The sequence below is a fragment of the Rhinoderma darwinii genome, chromosome 4, assembly GCF_050947455.1.
Source record: "Rhinoderma darwinii isolate aRhiDar2 chromosome 4, aRhiDar2.hap1, whole genome shotgun sequence".
Classification (NCBI taxonomy): Eukaryota; Metazoa; Chordata; class Amphibia; order Anura; family Rhinodermatidae; genus Rhinoderma; species Rhinoderma darwinii.
The window spans coordinates 10,848,363-10,869,429 of NC_134690.1; the positions used below are offsets into that span (position 1 = coordinate 10,848,363).

General features: G+C 51.8%; 1 pseudogene; it reads left to right on the forward strand.

Moving 5' to 3' along the window:
- Positions 1-17,757: 17,757 nt before the first annotated feature.
- Positions 17,758-18,459, forward strand: LOC142760591 (taste receptor type 2 member 39-like; annotated as a pseudogene).
- Positions 18,460-21,067: the final 2,608 nt, after the last annotated feature.

Genomic DNA, 21,067 nt, shown 5'->3' on the forward strand with positions numbered 1-21,067 from the left:
GGTGGTAGGTCCCGGTGGGGGGGCAGCGGGAGCAACCTGCATCCCCATGCCCAGCTAGAGTTCCAGGGTGATTGGTGGTAGGTCCCGGTGGGGGGGGCAGCGGGAGCAACCTGCATCCCCATGCCCAGCCAGAGTTCCAGGGTGATTGCAGGTAGGTCCCGTTGGGGGCCAGCGGGAGCAACATGCATCCTCATGCCCAGCCAGAGTTCCAGGGTGATTGGTGGTAGGTACCGGTGGGGGGGGGCAGCGGGAGAAACCTACATCCCCATGCCCAGCCAGAGTTCCAGGGTGATTGGTGGTAGGTCCCGGTGGGGGGCAGCGGGAGAAACCTACATCCCCATGCCCAGCCAGAGTTCCAGGGTGATTGCTGGAAGGACCCGGTGGGGGGGCAGCGGGAGCAACCTGCATCCCCATGCCCAGCTAGAGTTCCAGGGTGATTGGTGGTAGGTCCCGGTGGGGGGGGCAGCGGGAGCAACCTGCATCCCCATGCCCAGCCAGAGTTCCAGGGTGATTGGTGGTAGGTCCCGGTGGGGGGGCAGCGGGAGCAACCTGCATCCTCATGCCCAGCCAGAGTTCCAGGGTGATTGGTGGTAGGTACCGGTGGGGGGGGCAGCGGGAGAAACCTACATCCCCATGCCCAGCCAGAGTTCCAGGGTGATTGGTGGTAGGTCCCGGTGGGGGGGCAGCAGGAGCAACCTGCATCCCCATGCCCAGCCAGAGTTCCAGGGTGATTGGTGGTAGGTCCCGGTGGGGGGCAGCGGGAGCAACCTGCATCCTCATGCCCAGCCAGAGTTCCAGGGTGATTGGTGGTAGGTCCCGGTGGGGGGGGCAGCGGGAGAAACCTACATCCCCATGCCCAGCCAGAGTTCCAGGGTGATTGCTGGAAGGACCCGGTGGGGGGGCAGCGGGAGCAACCTGCATCCCCATGCCCAGCTAGAGTTCCAGGGTGATTGGTGGTAGGTCCCGGTGGGGGGGGCAGCGGGAGCAACCTGCATCCCCATGCCCAGCCAGAGTTCCAGGGTGATTGCAGGTAGGTCCCGTTGGGGGCCAGCGGGAGCAACATGCATCCTCATGCCCAGCCAGAGTTCCAGGGTGATTGGTGGTAGGTACCGGTGGGGGGGGGCAGCGGGAGAAACTACATCCCCATGCCCAGCCAGAGTTCCAGGGTGATTGGTGGTAGGTCCCGGTGGGGGGCAGCGGGAGAAACCTACATCCCCATGCCCAGCCAGAGTTCCAGGGTGATTGCTGGAAGGACCCGGTGGGGGGGCAGCGGGAGCAACCTGCATCCCCATGCCCAGCTAGAGTTCCAGGGTGATTGGTGGTAGGTCCCGGTGGGGGGGGCAGCGGGAGCAACCTGCATCCCCATGCCCAGCCAGAGTTCCAGGGTGATTGGTGGTAGGTCCCGGTGGGGGGGCAGCGGGAGCAACCTGCATCCTCATGCCCAGCCAGAGTTCCAGGGTGATTGGTGGTAGGTCCCGGTGGGGGGGCAGCGGGAGCAACATGCATCCCCATGCCCAGCCAGAGTTCCAGGGTGATTGCTGGAAGGACTCGGTGGGGGGGCAGCGGGAGCAACCTGCATCCCCATGCCCAGCTAGAGTTCCAGGGTGATTGGTGGTAGGTCCCGGTGGGGGGGGCAGCGGGAGCAACCTGCATCCCCATGCCCAGCCAGAGTTCCAGGGTGATTGCAGGTAGGTCCCGTTGGGGGCCAGCGGGAGCAACATGCATCCTCATGCCCAGCCAGAGTTCCAGGGTGATTGGTGGTAGGTACCGGGGGGGGGGGGGCAGCGGGAGAAACCTACATCCCCATGCCCAGCCAGAGTTCCAGGGTGATTGGTGGTAGGTCCCGGTGGGGGGCAGCGGGAGAAACCTACATCCCCATGCCCAGCCAGAGTTCCAGGGTGATTGCTGGAAGGACCCGGTGGGGGGGCAGCGGGAGCAACCTGCATCCCCATGCCCAGCTAGAGTTCCAGGGTGATTGGTGGTAGGTCCCGGTGGGGGGGGCAGCGGGAGCAACCTGCATCCCCATGCCCAGCCAGAGTTCCAGGGTGATTGGTGGTAGGTCCCGGTGGGGGGGCAGCGGGAGCAACCTGCATCCTCATGCCCAGCCAGAGTTCCAGGGTGATTGCAGGTAGGTCCCGTTGGGGGCCAGCGGGAGCAACATGCATCCCCATGCCCAGCCAGAGTTCCAGGGTGATTGCTGGAAGGACCCGGTGGGGGGGCAGCGGGAGCAACCTGCATCCCCATGCCCAGCTAGAGTTCCAGGGTGATTGGTGGTAGGTCCCGGTGGGGGGGCAGCGGGAGCAACCTGCATCCTCATGCCCAGCCAGAGTTCCAGGGTGATTGCTGGAAGGACCCGGTGGGGGGGGCAGCGGGAGCAACCTGCATCCTCATGCCCAGCCAGAGTTCCAGGATGATTGCAGGTAGGTCCCGTTGGGGGCCAGCGGGAGCAACATGCATCCCCATGCCCAGCCAGAGTTCCAGGGTGATTGGTGGTAGGTCCCGGTGGGGGGGCAGCGGGAGCAACCTGCATCCCCATGCCCAGCCAGAGTTCCAGGGTGATTGGTGGTAGGTACCGGTGGGGGCAGCGGGAGAAACCTACATCCCCATGCCCAGCCAGAGTTCCAGGGTGATTGGTGGTAGGTCCCGGTGGGGGGGCAGCGGGAGCAACCTGCATCCCCATGCCCAGCCAGAGTTCCAGGGTGATTGGTGGTAGGTCCCGGTGGGGGGCAGCGGGAGCAACCTGCATCCTCATGCCCAGCCAGAGTTCCAGGGTGATTGCAGGTATGTCCCGGTGGGGTGGAAGGAGGGGGGCAGCGGGACCAACCTGTGTCCCTATGCCCAGCCAGAGTTCCAGAGTGATTGCAGGTAGGTCCCGTTGGGGGCCAGCGGGAGCAACATGCATCCCCATGCCCAGCCAGAGTTCCAGGGTGATTGCAGGAAGGACCCGGTGGGGGGGGGCAGCGGGAGCAACTTGCATCCCCATGCCCAGCCAGAGTTCCAGGGTGATTGCAGGAAGGTCCCGGTGGGGGGCCAGCGGGAGCAACCTGCATCCCCATGCCCAGCCAGAGTTCCAGGGTGATTGGTGGTAGGTCCCGGTGGGGGGGCAGCGGGAGCAACCTGCATCCTCATGCCCAGCCAGAGTTCCAGGGTGATTGCAGGTAGGTCCCGTTGGGGGCCAGCGGGAGCAACATGCATCCCCATGCCCAGCCAGAGTTCCAGGGTGATTGCTGGAAGGACCCGGTGGGGGGGCAGCGGGAGCAACCTGCATCCCCATGCCCAGCTAGAGTTCCAGGGTGATTGGTGGTAGGTCCCGGTGGGGTGGAAGGGGAGCAGCGGGAGCAACCTGCATCCCCATGCCCAGCCAGAGTTCCAGGGTGATTGCAGGTAGGTCCCGGTGGGGGGGCAGCGGGAGCAACTTGCATCCCCATGCCCAGCCAGAGTTCCAGGGCGATTGCTGGTAGGTCCCGGTGGGGTGGAAGGGGGAGCAACCCGCATCTCCATGCCCAGCCAGAGTTCCAGGGTGATTGCTGGTAGGTCCCGGTGGGGTGGAAGGGGGGCAGCGGGAGCAACCTGCATCCCCATGCCCAGCCAGAGTTCCAGGGTGATTGCAGGTAGGTCCCGGTGGGAGTCAGCGGGAGCAACTTGCATCCCCATGCCCAGCCAGAGTTCCAGGGTGATTGCTGGTAGGTAAGGAGATCCATTTGGTGACCAAACAGCAGTGAAAATAAAAAGGCCCAAATGTCAAAGAATGACACTTCTGCTACTGAAAGTGAAACATTTGAAAGTGAAACATTTAAAATCAAGTTAAAGTGGGGTATGTTCAAAAATGTCAGAGGCGGTGGTGAGCAGCAGAGGCAGGCCGGGGCAGAGTTCCAGGGCCAGGGGGTGACGGCAGGCAGCGTAGGCCGGGGCAGAGTTCCAGGGCGGTGGGGAGAGGACTGGGCCTCAATCCAAGGAGATCCATTTGGTGACTAAACAGCAGTGACAATAAAAAGGCCCAAATGCCAAAGAATGACATTTCTGCTACTGAAAGTGAAACATTTAAAATCAAGTTACAGTGGGGTATGTTCACAAATGTCAGAGGCGGTGGTGAGCAGCAGAGGCAGGCCGGGGCAGAGTTCCAGGGCCAGGGGTGTGACGGCAGGCAGCGTAGGCCGGGGCAGAGTTCCAGGGCGGTGGGGAGAGGACTAGGCCTCAATCCAAGGAGATCCATTTGGTGACCAAGCAGCAGTGAAAATAAAAAGGCCCAAATGTCAAAGAATGCCATTTCTGCTACTGAAAGTGAAACATTTGAAAGTGAAACATTTAAAATCAAGTTAAAGTGGGGTATGTTCACAAATGTCAGAGGCGGTGGTGAGCAGCAGAGGCAGGCCGGGGCAGAGTTCCAGGGCCAGGGGTGTGACGGCAGGCAGCGTAGGCCGGGGCAGAGTTCCAGGGCGGTGGGGAGAGGACTAGGCCTCAATCCAAGGAGATCCATTTGGTGACCAAGCAGCAGTGAAAATAAAAAGGCCCAAATGTCAAAGAATGCCATTTCTGCTACTGAAAGTGAAACATTTGAAAGTGAAACATTTAAAATCAAGTTAAAGTGGGGTATGTTCACAAATGTCAGAGGCGGTGGTGAGCAGCAGAGGCAGGCCGGGGCAGAGTTCCAGGGCCAGGGGTGTGACGGCAGGCAGCGTAGGCCGGGGCAGAGTTCCAGGGCGGTGGGGAGAGGACTAGGCCTCAATCCAAGGAGATCCATTTGGTGACCAAGCAGCAGTGAAAATAAAAAGGCCCAAATGTCAAAGAATGCCATTTCTGCTACTGAAAGTGAAACATTTGAAAGTGAAACATTTAAAATCAAGTTAAAGTGGGGTATGTTCACAAATGTCAGAGGCGGTGGTGAGCAGCAGAGGCAGGCCGGGGCAGAGTTCCAGGGCCAGGGGTGTGACGGCAGGCAGCGTAGGCCGGGGCAGAGTTCCAGGGCGGTGGGGAGAGGACTAGGCCTCAATCCAAGGAGATCCATTTGGTGACCAAGCAGCAGTGAAAATAAAAAGGCCCAAATGTCAAAGAATGCCATTTCTGCTACTGAAAGTGAAACATTTGAAAGTGAAACATTTAAAATCAAGTTAAAGTGGGGTATGTTCACAAATGTCAGAGGCGGTGGTGAGCAGCAGAGGCAGGCCGGGGCAGAGTTCCAGGGCCAGGGGGTGACGGCAGGCAGCGTAGGCCGGGGCAGAGTTCCAGGGCGGTGGGGAGAGGACTAGGCCTCAATCCAAGGAGATCCATTTGGTGACCAAGCAGCAGTGAAAATAAAAAGGCCCAAATGTCAAAGAATGCCATTTCTGCTACTGAAAGTGAAACATTTGAAAGTGAAACATTTAAAATCAAGTTAAAGTGGGGTATGTTCAAAAATGTCAGAGGCGGTAGTGAACAGCAGAGGCAGACCGTGGCACAGTTCCAGGGCCAGAGTGTGATACTGTCCGCCGATAGATAACCCTTTGCACATTATCGTCATCATCATTATCAGCAGCAGTTGCTGTCAGCCAGCTCCCGAGTGTATGAGCGGGGTGTGCTGCCCATTGCAGCCCGGGGTAGAGGAGCCGTATGCAAGCTGTGCATGCCCGGTGGCAACAGTGTATGAGCTCCACAGCGCCAGCGGGGGGGGTGTCCCACTATGTCCCAAGCCGCCTGACATGTACTTCCGGTCGGCTAGGAGGTGGCATGTCACCTGGGCTGTCAGCCAGCCCCAGAGTGTATGAGCGGCGTGTGCCTGCACCCGTGGGGGGGATACAGGAGCCATGGGGAAGCTGTGCAAGACCGGGGGCAGCCGTGTAGGAGCTCTGCAGCGCCCGCTGTGGACTTCCAGGGCAAGAGCGGTAGGAGCGGCCAACTCATGCCGACCTCCTGGAACTCCCCGTCGGCCTCGCTCGCGGGTCGGTCCCGCTGATTTTTCTACCTTCATAATAAAAAAATCTTTTTTTTTTTATGGCATTTTCGGAAGCCTCAAGCCCACCTGGAGTTGCACGAGCAAGGCCACCTCGGCGTCTCCTTCCGAAAGCGGCCGGGAGCCAGTTCCGAGTATGAGCGGCGTGTGCCTGCCTTTTGCACCCGTGGGGGGATAGAGGGGCCCCTTGGGAGCTTGTACATGCCGGCAGCTTCCTTGTGGGAGCTCCACAGCGCCCGCGGCGAGTCCCGTTGTGTCCAGCCGGCTGACAAGCACTTCCGGTCCGCGAAGGATGCATGTCAGCGGCGGTGTGCCCGCTCCGGGTATGAGCGGCGTGTGCCTGCCTATGGCATCCTTGGGGGGATAGAGGAGCCATGGGGAAGCCGTGCCAGCCCGGTTGCAGCCGTGTACCAGCTCCTCAGCGCCAGCGTCGGAGTTTGAGGGCTTTAGCGGTATGCACGGCCAACTCATGCCGACCTCCTGGAACTCCCCGTCGGCTTCGCTCGCGGGTCGGTCCCGCTGATTTTTCTACCTTCATAATAAAAAAATCTTTTTTTTTTTATGGCATTTTCGGAAGCCTCAAGCCCACCTGGAGTTGCACGAGCAAGGCCACCTCGGCGTCTCCTTCCGAAAGCGGCCGGGAGCCAGTTCCGAGTATGAGCGGCGTGTGCCTGCCTTTTGCACCCGTGGGGGGATAGAGGGGCCCCTTGGGAGCTTGTACATGCCGGCAGCTTCCTTGTGGGAGCTCCACAGCGCCCGCGGCGAGTCCCGTTGTGTCCAGCCGGCTGACAAGCACTTCCGGTCCGCGAAGGATGCATGTCAGCGGCGGTGTGCCCGCTCCGGGTATGAGCGGCGTGTGCCTGCCTATGGCATCCTTGGGGGGATAGAGGAGCCATGGGGAAGCCGTGCCAGCCCGGTTGCAGCCGTGTACCAGCTCCTCAGCGCCAGCGTCGGAGTTTGAGGGCTTTAGCGGTATGCACGGCCAACTCATGCCGACCTCCTGGAACTCCCCGTCGGCTTCGCTCGCGGGTCGGTCCCGCTGATTTTTCTACCTTCATAATAAAAAAATCTTTTTTTTTTTATGGCATTTTCGGAAGCCTCAAGCCCACCTGGAGTTGCACGAGCAAGGCCACCTCGGCGTCTCCTTCCGAAAGCGGCCGGGAGCCAGTTCCGAGTATGAGCGGCGTGTGCCTGCCTTTTGCACCCGTGGGGGGATAGAGGGGCCCCTTGGGAGCTTGTACATGCCGGCAGCTTCCTTGTGGGAGCTCCACAGCGCCCGCGGCGAGTCCCGTTGTGTCCAGCCGGCTGACAAGCACTTCCGGTCCGCGAAGGATGCATGTCAGCGGCGGTGTGCCCGCTCCGGGTATGAGCGGCGTGTGCCTGCCTATGGCATCCTTGGGGGGATAGAGGAGCCATGGGGAAGCCGTGCCAGCCCGGTTGCAGCCGTGTACCAGCTCCTCAGCGCCAGCGTCGGAGTTTGAGGGCTTTAGCGGTATGCACGGCCAACTCATGCCGACCTCCTGGAACTCCCCGTCGGCTTCGCTCGCGGGTCGGTCCCGCTGATTTTTCTACCTTCATAATAAAAAAATCTTTTTTTTTTATGGCATTTTCGGAAGCCTCAAGCCCACCTGGAGTTGCACGAGCAAGGCCACCTCGGCGTCTCCTTCCGAAAGCGGCCGGGAGCCAGTTCCGAGTATGAGCGGCGTGTGCCTGCCTTTTGCACCCGTGGGGGGATAGAGGGGCCCCTTGGGAGCTTGTACATGCCGGCAGCTTCCTTGTGGGAGCTCCACAGCGCCCGCGGCGAGTCCCGTTGTGTCCAGCCGGCTGACAAGCACTTCCGGTCCGCGAAGGATGCATGTCAGCGGCGGTGTGCCCGCTCCGGGTATGAGCGGCGTGTGCCTGCCTATGGCATCCTTGGGGGGATAGAGGAGCCATGGGGAAGCCGTGCCAGCCCGGTTGCAGCCGTGTACCAGCTCCTCAGCGCCAGCGTCGGAGTTTGAGGGCTTTAGCGGTATGCACGGCCAACTCATGCCGACCTCCTGGAACTCCCCGTCGGCTTCGCTCGCGGGTCGGTCCCGCTGATTTTTCTACCTTCATAATAAAAAAATCTTTTTTTTTTTATGGCATTTTCGGAAGCCTCAAGCCCACCTGGAGTTGCACGAGCAAGGCCACCTCGGCGTCTCCTTCCGAAAGCGGCCGGGAGCCAGTTCCGAGTATGAGCGGCGTGTGCCTGCCTTTTGCACCCGTGGGGGGATAGAGGGGCCCCTTGGGAGCTTGTACATGCCGGCAGCTTCCTTGTGGGAGCTCCACAGCGCCCGCGGCGAGTCCCGTTGTGTCCAGCCGGCTGACAAGCACTTCCGGTCCGCGAAGGATGCATGTCAGCGGCGGTGTGCCCGCTCCGGGTATGAGCGGCGTGTGCCTGCCTATGGCATCCTTGGGGGGATAGAGGAGCCATGGGGAAGCCGTGCCAGCCCGGTTGCAGCCGTGTACCAGCTCCTCAGCGCCAGCGTCGGAGTTTGAGGGCTTTAGCGGTATGCACGGCCAACTCATGCCGACCTCCTGGAACTCCCCGTCGGCTTCGCTCGCGGGTCGGTCCCGCTGATTTTTCTACCTTCATAATAAAAAAATCTTTTTTTTTTTATGGCATTTTCGGAAGCCTCAAGCCCACCTGGAGTTGCACGAGCAAGGCCACCTCGGCGTCTCCTTCCGAAAGCGGCCGGGAGCCAGTTCCGAGTATGAGCGGCGTGTGCCTGCCTTTTGCACCCGTGGGGGGATAGAGGGGCCCCTTGGGAGCTTGTACATGCCGGCAGCTTCCTTGTGGGAGCTCCACAGCGCCCGCGGCGAGTCCCGTTGTGTCCAGCCGGCTGACAAGCACTTCCGGTCCGCGAAGGATGCATGTCAGCGGCGGTGTGCCCGCTCCGGGTATGAGCGGCGTGTGCCTGCCTATGGCATCCTTGGGGGGATAGAGGAGCCATGGGGAAGCCGTGCCAGCCCGGTTGCAGCCGTGTACCAGCTCCTCAGCGCCAGCGTCGGAGTTTGAGGGCTTTAGCGGTATGCACGGCCAACTCATGCCGACCTCCTGGAACTCCCCGTCGGCTTCGCTCGCGGGTCGGTCCCGCTGATTTTTCTACCTTCATAATAAAAAAATCTTTTTTTTTTTATGGCATTTTCGGAAGCCTCAAGCCCACCTGGAGTTGCACGAGCAAGGCCACCTCGGCGTCTCCTTCCGAAAGCGGCCGGGAGCCAGTTCCGAGTATGAGCGGCGTGTGCCTGCCTTTTGCACCCGTGGGGGGATAGAGGGGCCCCTTGGGAGCTTGTACATGCCGGCAGCTTCCTTGTGGGAGCTCCACAGCGCCCGCGGCGAGTCCCGTTGTGTCCAGCCGGCTGACAAGCACTTCCGGTCCGCGAAGGATGCATGTCAGCGGCGGTGTGCCCGCTCCGGGTATGAGCGGCGTGTGCCTGCCTATGGCATCCTTGGGGGGATAGAGGAGCCATGGGGAAGCCGTGCCAGCCCGGTTGCAGCCGTGTACCAGCTCCTCAGCGCCAGCGTCGGAGTTTGAGGGCTTTAGCGGTATGCACGGCCAACTCATGCCGACCTCCTGGAACTCCCCGTCGGCTTCGCTCGCGGGTCGGTCCCGCTGATTTTTCTACCTTCATAATAAAAAAATCTTTTTTTTTTTTATGGCATTTTCGGAAGCCTCAAGCCCACCTGGAGTTGCACGAGCAAGGCCACCTCGGCGTCTCCTTCCGAAAGCGGCCGGGAGCCAGTTCCGAGTATGAGCGGCGTGTGCCTGCCTTTTGCACCCGTGGGGGGATAGAGGGGCCCCTTGGGAGCTTGTACATGCCGGCAGCTTCCTTGTGGGAGCTCCACAGCGCCCGCGGCGAGTCCCGTTGTGTCCAGCCGGCTGACAAGCACTTCCGGTCCGCGAAGGATGCATGTCAGCGGCGGTGTGCCCGCTCCGGGTATGAGCGGCGTGTGCCTGCCTATGGCATCCTTGGGGGGATAGAGGAGCCATGGGGAAGCCGTGCCAGCCCGGTTGCAGCCGTGTACCAGCTCCTCAGCGCCAGCGTCGGAGTTTGAGGGCTTTAGCGGTATGCACGGCCAACTCATGCCGACCTCCTGGAACTCCCCGTCGGCTTCGCTCGCGGGTCGGTCCCGCTGATTTTTCTACCTTCATAATAAAAAAATCTTTTTTTTTTTATGGCATTTTCGGAAGCCTCAAGCCCACCTGGAGTTGCACGAGCAAGGCCACCTCGGCGTCTCCTTCCGAAAGCGGCCGGGAGCCAGTTCCGAGTATGAGCGGCGTGTGCCTGCCTTTTGCACCCGTGGGGGGATAGAGGGGCCCCTTGGGAGCTTGTACATGCCGGCAGCTTCCTTGTGGGAGCTCCACAGCGCCCGCGGCGAGTCCCGTTGTGTCCAGCCGGCTGACAAGCACTTCCGGTCCGCGAAGGATGCATGTCAGCGGCGGTGTGCCCGCTCCGGGTATGAGCGGCGTGTGCCTGCCTATGGCATCCTTGGGGGGATAGAGGAGCCATGGGGAAGCCGTGCCAGCCCGGTTGCAGCCGTGTACCAGCTCCTCAGCGCCAGCGTCGGAGTTTGAGGGCTTTAGCGGTATGCACGGCCAACTCATGCCGACCTCCTGGAACTCCCCGTCGGCTTCGCTCGCGGGTCGGTCCCGCTGATTTTTCTACCTTCATAATAAAAAAATCTTTTTTTTTTTATGGCATTTTCGGAAGCCTCAAGCCCACCTGGAGTTGCACGAGCAAGGCCACCTCGGCGTCTCCTTCCGAAAGCGGCCGGGAGCCAGTTCCGAGTATGAGCGGCGTGTGCCTGCCTTTTGCACCCGTGGGGGGATAGAGGGGCCCCTTGGGAGCTTGTACATGCCGGCAGCTTCCTTGTGGGAGCTCCACAGCGCCCGCGGCGAGTCCCGTTGTGTCCAGCCGGCTGACAAGCACTTCCGGTCCGCGAAGGATGCATGTCAGCGGCGGTGTGCCCGCTCCGGGTATGAGCGGCGTGTGCCTGCCTATGGCATCCTTGGGGGGATAGAGGAGCCATGGGGAAGCCGTGCCAGCCCGGTTGCAGCCGTGTACCAGCTCCTCAGCGCCAGCGTCGGAGTTTGAGGGCTTTAGCGGTATGCACGGCCAACTCATGCCGACCTCCTGGAACTCCCCGTCGGCTTCGCTCGCGGGTCGGTCCCGCTGATTTTTCTACCTTCATAATAAAAAAATCTTTTTTTTTTTATGGCATTTTCGGAAGCCTCAAGCCCACCTGGAGTTGCACGAGCAAGGCCACCTCGGCGTCTCCTTCCGAAAGCGGCCGGGAGCCAGTTCCGAGTATGAGCGGTGTGTGCCTGCCTTTTGCACCCGTGGGGGAATAGAGGAGCCATGGGGAAGCTGTGCATGCCCAAGCTTCAAACTGTCACCATGTCAACAGACATGGTGACAGCGTCCCGATCGCAAAGCAGGATTCAAACAGGACCAATCAGAGTGGTCCCTGTGCCGGAAACGAGCTGTGATTGGTCAGTACTGACAGGCCAATCATAGCGCAGGAGCAGTGTTGCCTGCCTATTGCACCCGTGGGGGGAATAGAGGAGCCATGGGGAAGCTGTGCATGCCCAAGCTTCAAACTGTCACCATGTCAACAGACATGGTGACAGTGTCCCGATCGCAAAGCAGGATTCAAACAGGACCAATCAGAGTGGTCCCTGTGCCGGAAACGAGCTGTGATTGGTCAGTACTGACAGGCCAATCACAGCGCAGTAGCAGTGGTGCCTGCCTATTGCACCCGTGGGGGGGATAGAGGAGCCATGGGGAAGCTGTGCATGCCCAAGCTTCAAACTGTCACCATGTCAACAGACATGGTGACAGCGTCCCGATCACAAAGCAGGATTCAAACAGGACCAATCAGAGTGGTCCCTGTGCCGGAAACGAGCTGTGATTGGTCAGTACTGACAGGCCAATCACAGCGCAGGAGCCGTGGTTTGCCGGCATCTCCGTCTCTGACAAGCTCTTTCCTGTCAGAGAGCTTGTGAGAGACGGAGACAGGAATAAATACAGTGCGTAAGTTAAAAAAAAATAGCGATCTGCCGCTTTTCTGCCCTTTTGTGCCCACTAACCTGTTTTTAGTTAGTTAGGTAGCACAAGTTTTTCAGTATGGCCAAAAGAGTCTTTTTAGCCGAGGAAGCATCTGCAATGCTGTGTTCCGACACGGACAGCGCAAGTGAAGGTGAGGAGCAGTTCGTGCTTCCATCTTCCTCTGCATCCAGTGACTCTGAATCTGCACCCCCCAGTCGGCGTAGAAGAGCCGTAGTTCCTGATCTGCCTGAGCTGACCTGGGAAGCTGCAGAGAATTATACCCCCCAGGTGCCTGAGTTTACAGCCCGCTCAGGCATTCAAATTGAAATGACGGGTTTCAGCCCCATTGATTATTTTAACCTTTTTTTTTCAGACTCCCTTTTAGCGTTAATGGTCCAGCAGACCAACATCTATGCGGAACAATTTATCGCCCAGAACCCTGACTCTTATTATGGGAGAAGCCAAAATTGGACCCCCACAAACCTAGTGGAATTGCGGAAGTTTTGGGGCATATTTTTAAGTTTTGGCCTAATAAAAAAGCCTAGGATTAGAGACTATTGGTCCCTTGATATTTTATATAACACCCCCATTTACCGCACAGTAATGCCAAGGAAGCGCTTCGAAGCCATCCTGAAATTCCTTCATTACAATGATAATAGCCAGTGCCCACCCCCACAGGACCCAAATTTTGATAGGCTATATAAAATACGACCATTGATTGCCCACTACTCCCAAATTTTTTCCCACGTTTATACCCCCCAGCAAAATATTTCGGTAGATGAATCCCTAGTCAGCTTCAAGGGTAGACTGCACTTCAGGCAGTATCTACCCAATAAAAGAGCCCGGTACGGCATAAAGCTCTACAAGCTGTGCGAAAGTGCCACCGGTTACACCTACTCCTTTAGGGTCTATGAGGGAAAAGACTCCCATATAGATCCCCCAGAATGCCCCCCTTTCCTTGGAATTAGTGGAAAGATCGTATGGGATCTTATCCATCCTTTACTTGGGAAAGGCTATCATCTTTATCTGGACAACTTTTATAACAGTGTCCCCTTAGTAAAAGTTCTCTTGTCCAGATCCACCTTGGCATGCGGAACAATCCGCAAAAATAAGAAGGGCCTCCCCAAAACATTGCTGGGTCAGATCCTAAAATTAGGAGAGAGCAAAGCTTTCTGCTGCGACAATCTGCTCCTCCTAAAGTATAAGGATAAAAGGGACGTCCTTATACTGACCAGCATACACGACAGCAGATGCAGCCTAGTCCCTGTACGTGGATCCACTTCCCAAGTCCCAAAACCATATTGTGTACAGGAGTACAACAAGTATATGGGTGGCGTTGACCTGTCCGACCAGGTTATAAAACCATACGCCATGCGCAAGACCAGAGTATGGTATAAGAAGCTGTCTGTGCATCTTACACAGATGGCTTTATACAACGCCTTTGTCCTCTATAGATATGCCAGCAGTGGAGGTACGTTCCTGCAATTTCAGGAAAAGGTCATAAAGTCCCTGATGTTTGGTAACCAGGAAGGAGAGGGCAGTTCATCTGGCTCTTCCGTCAGTAGGATAATTCCCGGCCAGCATTTCCCGACAGAAATCCCCCCCACTGAAAAAAAAAAGAAGCCCCAAAAAAAATGCCGTGTGTGTGCCAAGCGAGGCATTCGTAAGGACACCACATACCATTGTGAGACATGTCCCACAAATCCCGGCCTGTGCATGAACCAATGTTTCAAAATATATCATACCTCCTTGGATTTTTAATTTATTTATTCATTATTCACCTTTTCTGTCTCCCATACTGGCCATGACCAATTATTAATTTTTCTACTGACCAGCCCCATTTAAAATTTGATCATTTAAAAATTGTAAAAAAAAACCACCTAAAACAAAACTAAAAATTCTCACTATACCCCTAGATAATTTCCTCAATGGGTGTAGTTTCCGAAATGGGGTCACTTGTGGGGGGTTTCCACTGTTTAGTCCCCTCAGGGGCTTTGTAAATGTGACAAGGCCTCTCAAACCATTCCTGCTAAATGTGATCTCCCAAAGCCAAATGGCACTCCATCCCTTCTAAGCCATTCCCTGTGTTCAAATATCCGTTTATTACCACATGTGGGGTATTGTTTTACTCGGGAGACATTGCTTTACAAATTTTACGGTGCTTTTTCTCCTTCAGTCCTTGTGGAAATGAGAAAAAAAATGGCTAAACCTAAATTTTCTTTGAATAAATGTTGATTTTAATTTTCACGGCCTACTTCCAATAAATTCTGTAAAAAACCTGTGCGGTCAAAATGCTTACCATACCCCTAGATAATTTCCTTGAGGTGTCTAGTTTCCCAGATGGGGTCACTTGTGGGGGGTTTCCACTGTTTAGTCCCCTCAGGGGCTTTGTAAATGTGACAAGGCCTCTCAAACCATTCCTGCTAAATGTGATCTCCCAAAGCCAAATGGCACTCCATCCCTTCTAAGCCATGCCCTGTGTTCAAATATCCGTTTATTACCACATGTGGGGTATTGTTTTACTCGGGAGACATTGCTTTACAAATTTTACGGTGCTTTTTCTCCTTCAGTCCTTGTGGAAATGAGAAAAAAAATGGCTAAACCTAAATTTTCTTTGAATAAATGTTGATTTTAATTTTCACGGCCTACTTCCAATAAATTCTGTAAAAAACCTGTGCAGTCAAAATGCTTACCATACCCCTAGATAATTTCCTTGAGGTGTCTAGTTTCCCAGATGGGGTCACTTGTGGGGGGTTTCCACTGTTTAGTCCCCTCAGGGGCTTTGTAAATGTGACAAGGCCTCTCAAACCATTCCTGCTAAATGTGATCTCCCAAAGCCAAATGGCACTCCATCCCTTCTAAGCCATGCCCTGTGTTCAAATATCCGTTTATTACCACATGTGGGGTATTGTTTTACTCGGGAGACATTGCTTTACAAATTTTACGGTGCTTTTTCTCCTTCAGTCCTTGTGGAAATGAGAAAAAAAATGGCTAAACCTAAATTTTCTTTGAATAAATGTTGATTTTAATTTTCACGGCCTACTTCCAATAAATTCTGTAAAAAACCTGTGCGGTCAAAATGCTTACCATACCCCTAGATAATTTCCTTGAGGTGTCTAGTTTCCCAGATGGGGTCACTTGTGGGGGGTTTCCACTGTTTAGTCCCCTCAGGGGCTTTGTAAATGTGACAAGGCCTCTCAAACCATTCCTGCTAAATGTGATCTCCCAAAGCCAAATGGCACTCCATCCCTTCTAAGCCATGCCCTGTGTTCAAATATCCGTTTATTACCACATGTGGGGTATTGTTTTACTCGGGAGACATTGCTTTACAAATTTTACGGTGCTTTTTCTCCTTCAGTCCTTGTGGAAATGAGAAAAAAAATGGCTAAACCTAAATTTTCTTTGAATAAATGTTGATTTTAATTTTCACGGCCTACTTCCAATAAATTCTGTAAAAAACCTGTGCGGTCAAAATGCTTACCATACCCCTAGATAATTTCCTTGAGGTGTCTAGTTTCCCAGATGGGGTCACTTGTGGGGGGTTTCCACTGTTTAGTCCCCTCAGGGGCTTTGTAAATGTGACAAGGCCTCTCAAACCATTCCTGCTAAATGTGATCTCCCAAAGCCAAATGGCACTCCATCCCTTCTAAGCCATGCCCTGTGTTCAAATATCCGTTTATTACCACATGTGGGGTATTGTTTTACTCGGGAGACATTGCTTTACAAATTTTACGGTGCTTTTTCTCCTTCAGTCCTTGTGGAAATGAGAAAAAAAATGGCTAAACCTAAATTTTCTTTGAATAAATGTTGATTTTAATTTTCACGGCCTACTTCCAATAAATTCTGTAAAAAACCTGTGCGGTCAAAATGCTTACCATACCCCTAGATAATTTCCTTGAGGTGTCTAGTTTCCCAGATGGGGTCACTTGTGGGGGGTTTCCACTGTTTAGTCCCCTCAGGGGCTTTGTAAATGTGACAAGGCCTCTCAAACCATTCCTGCTAAATGTGATCTCCCAAAGCCAAATGGCACTCCATCCCTTCTAAGCCATGCCCTGTGTTCAAATATCCGTTTATTACCACATGTGGGGTATTGTTTTACTCGGGAGACATTGCTTTACAAATTTTACGGTGCTTTTTCTCCTTCAGTCCTTGTGGAAATGAGAAAAAAAATGGCTAAACCTAAATTTTCTTTGAATAAATGTTGATTTTAATTTTCACGGCCTACTTCCAATAAATTCTGTAAAAAACCTGTGCGGTCAAAATGCTTACCATACCCCTAGATAATTTCCTTGAGGTGTCTAGTTTCCCAGATGGGGTCACTTGTGGGGGGTTTCCACTGTTTAGTCCCCTCAGGGGCTTTGTAAATGTGACAAGGCCTCTCAAACCATTCCTGCTAAATGTGATCTCCCAAAGCCAAATGGCACTCCATCCCTTCTAAGCCATGCCCTGTGTTCAAATATCCGTTTATTACCACATGTGGGGTATTGTTTTACTCGGGAGACATTGCTTTACAAATTTTACGGTGCTTTTTCTCCTTCAGTCCTTGTGGAAATGAGAAAAAAAATGGCTAAACCTAAATTTTCTTTGAATAAATGTTGATTTTAATTTTCACGGCCTACTTCCAATAAATTCTGTAAAAAACCTGTGCGGTCAAAATGCTCACCATACCCCTAGATAATTTCCTTGAGGTGTCTAGTTTCCCAGATGGGGTCACTTTTGGGGGATTTGTACTGTTTTGTCACTGCAAGAGCCCTTCTAACAAAATAAGGCCCCAAAATCCACTAGGTGTTCCTTTGCTTCTGAGGCCTGTGCTTCATTCCAGTAGCACGCTACGACCACATGTGGGATATTTCCTAAAACTGCAGAGACTGGGCAACAAATATTGAGTTGAATTTCTCTGCTAAAACCTTCTGTGTAATAAAAAAATAGTATTAAAAATTTATTTCTGCCAATAAATATGAAATTTGTAAATTCCACCTCTACTTTGCTTTAATTCCTGTGAAATGTGTAAAGGGTTAAGACATTTTCTAAATGCTGTTTTGAATACTTTGAGGGGTGAAGTTTTTAAAATGGGGTGACTTTTTGGGGGTTTCTAATATATAAGGCCCTCAAAGCCACTTCACAACTGAACTGGCCCCTGTAAAAATGGCCTTTTGACATTTTCTTGAAAATGTGAGAAATTGCTGCTAAAGTTGTAGGCCTTGTGATGTCATAGAAAAATAAAAGGATGTTCAAAAAACGATGCCAATCTAAAGTAGACATATGGGTGATGTTAATTAGCAACCATTTTGTGTGGTATAACTGCCTGTCTTACAAGCAGATACATTTAAATTGAGAAAAATGCTAATTTTTGCAATTTTTCGCTAATTTTCGGTGTTATTCACAATTAAATATAGAACATATCGAGCAAATTTTGCTAGTAACTTAAAGTGCAATGTGTCACGAGAAAACAATCTCAGAATCGCTTGGATAGGTGAAAACATTCCAGAGTTATTACCACATAAAGTGAACATGTCAGATTTGAAAAATGAGGCTCTGTCAGGAAGGTCAAAAGTGGCTAGGGCGGGAAGGGGTTAACCTAGTTCGGTCCCCACCGTTACAGTCGGATGTCAGCTGTAAGATACAGCTGAGATCCGGTGATGATGGCACCGACTCAGCTTCTGAGCCGGTGCCAAACATTGTACGTCATTTTGCGTGAAGTCAATGCTTTCCAGGACGTACATATACGTCCAATGGCGGGAAGGGGTTAATATAAGATGTATACTGAAGAACTGGTTCTTCTCTATGTTGCTTTTCTCACAGTCATCATCGGGTTACTGCTAAATCGATTTATTGTCATAGTAAAATTATTTTAGTGGATGAAACGTCAAACTATCCAAATCATCGATGTTCTTATTACTGGCTTGGGACTGGTGAGGATCGTACTTCTAAGCATGTTTACAGACATTTGTTTTCATTCATTATTTGGTTGGTCACTGTTTCAAATAGATTTTTTTAATAAACATGTAGTCATCTTTACATTGTCTATGAACTTGTGCAGTCTGTGGTGGGGCTCGGTGCTTTGTGTCTTCTACTGTGTGAAGATCACGACTTACAACAACAGACTCTTCATGAGACTCAAGATGAACATCTCCAAGCTGGTCCCCTGGCTGCTTCTCATCTCACTGGTCATCTCTTTTCTCTCCAGTTTGCCTTGTGGATGGGATATTTTTTCTATTCATGTTGTTAATGGCACCAACGATAGAAACGGATCCATGGAAATAAATGTAGACAATATGTTTCTCATCATCTTTGCTGGATCCATCACACCATTCATGATATTTTGTGTTTCCATTTATCTTATCATATTGTCACTCCTGAGACACACCAGAAATATGAGCGGCAGAGATTCCGGCTTCAGTGACGCTCAACGAGACATTCACCTCACTGAACCTAAAAATAAAATTTTAATGTTGTAAAAGCTGAATATTTTTCCCAACAAGTTACACTAGGAAACAGATCATTATGGGTAAACCTTCAAAGAAAAACAATGAAGACCAGACCAGGAACAGTAAAACTCGCAAAAAAGGCACGGAAACGGAGAAAACGAATAAAAAAATTGACCTTTGATGGTCCTCATGGTTCAGGACTAAAAGAAAATGCAAAACCAGATAAACCAAGCGATAATTTTGCCTCTGGCAATTGATCTGACAGTGATGAAGAAGAAACGATAACCAAAGAACCAAACAATTTGAGAGAATACATACAAGCTCTCCCTACTACCGATTGTATTAGGAACATGTTTAAAGAGTTTACGCAAACAATGAAGAAGAACTTACAGAAATGTGCGATGATTTAAAACAAGATTTTTCAAAGATCAAAACTCTACAAGAGACTTGTTCACAGGTCATCATCACACACTCAGAAAAAGTGTCAGAGCTCTTAACAGAAAGTCAAAAATAAAAGTATTCACAAAAGCTCCCCATAGATCACCTGGAAAATAGATCCAGGAGAAATTATCTCAGGTTCAGAGGAATCACAGAAACGTTGTCAGATAAGGAAATACCAAACATCCTGAGTCAGATTTTCAACAAAATATTAGGCAAAGATGGAAACAATGTTATTGGCATTGGAAAAGCCCATAGAGTTTTAAGACCTAAATCTGTGGGAAATGACAAACCTAAAGACATTCTGTGTTGTCTTCAAAGTTTTAAAGCAAAAGAAGACATCCTTCACAAAGCAAGATACGCCCCAAAAAAATTGAATATGAGGAAAATGAAGTACTGCTCTATCAAGACCTTTCTAAACTGACACTTGACTTGAGACGTTTAGCTCCAACCGCTCACCAAAGATTTTAGAGACAGAAATATTCCATACGGATGGATGTTTCCATTTGGCTTAGCGATCAATCTGAACACCAAAACATTAATTACAAAAACTCCAGAAGATCTCGAATTCGCTTTGAAGAAGCTCGACCTGAACCACATACAAATCCCTGACTGGACTAACACTGAAGAACAACTTAATCTACCACAACTCCCTAAACCGGAATACTGGGAGACACTTACACCCAAGAAATTGAAAAAAATTATATAAAATGATCCAGACACAGGAAAAACCCCAAGAAGAAAAGACAGATGGCTACAGGACTGAGCCTGCCTATTGTTTCAGTCGAAGGTTTAGAAATTTAAAAACCAGTTATAATACTGTTTACATTTGATTTTTCTGTTTTATATAAATGTACATTTTGACTTGTTGGGAGAACACTCTCATATCGTACACAAATAGGCCTATTTTGATCACTTACTTGTTCCAAAACGGTAACTCTCGCCCCCGGGATAATGATTGTTGCTTATTTCTCCAGTAAGGTGCGGATTATTTACACTTACACCTCACTGGCAGCATATCTTTGGTTCAAAATGAGTAAGCATATGTTTCCACATATGCTTCCCACCTTCTTGACATCCAAGTTCACATCCTCTCCGCCAGTTACGTCTCTGATGAGGCAACTCCCTCATCTATATAAAGATATTGAATATGGCTGAACTCAGGATAGCTTCTTACAACGTCAAGGGCATCAACATCCCCAACATCCCCAAAACATTTTTAGAAAAGGAAAAAATTGACATCGCTTACATTCAGGAAACACACTTCAAAAAGAGTTAAACTACTCTTAATAAGAACAGAACCTTTACAAAATGGTACAACTCTTCCTCGCCTCGGAAGAGATCCAAATGGGTAGCAATAATTATAAACAAGAACACACCTTTTATCTTTAAAGATGTCATCTCACACCCAAAAGGCAGAATTGTTTTCCTTAAGGGAATAGTGTACGGTAAACTACTCACACTTGCCAACATATATTCGCCCATTATATCACAGCATACATTTTTTAAACAAAATATCTCTACAATTAGATACATTTAAGGAAGGAGAATTGATACTAGGAGGGAATTTTAACACACCCCTGCAACCCTCATTAGACACATCAACAATTCCTCTACCATCTCATATAAAAAGCTTAAATCGATAAAGCAAATACTGGCAGAAGCTCACCTGGTAGATGTATGGAGGACCCTCCACCCATTTGGCAAAGACTACTCCTTCTTCTCTGCGGTTCATAAGAAATACTCAATAATAGATTACATATTCGTCTCACACTCTTTAATTGGCTCCATGAAACAAACCACATATGGTCCATTCACAATCTTTGATCATGCCCCACTTGTTCTTAGGCTTGCCATGTCTAAGAACCAAGGCAAAGCCCAATTTAACTGGAAACTAAATGATAGTTTATTAATAAATAAGGAAGACAAACATCATATACTAATCAACACAATAGATCAACAAACAATTTTACTTGCTATGCTATTGAGAAAATTCATACTCCCAAGAGAGGAGGTAATATTAAACACAAAACACACACTAGAGAAGCGTATTGGATTTTTAGATTGCAAACACGAGTACCTAAGGGTCTCAATTTGCGCAAGGAATTGATGTTTCATTATTAACCCGTTAGTGACCGGCCCATCGTGTTTCTACGTCGGTCACTAACGGGCCTTATTCCGATGCCATAGACTTTTTACA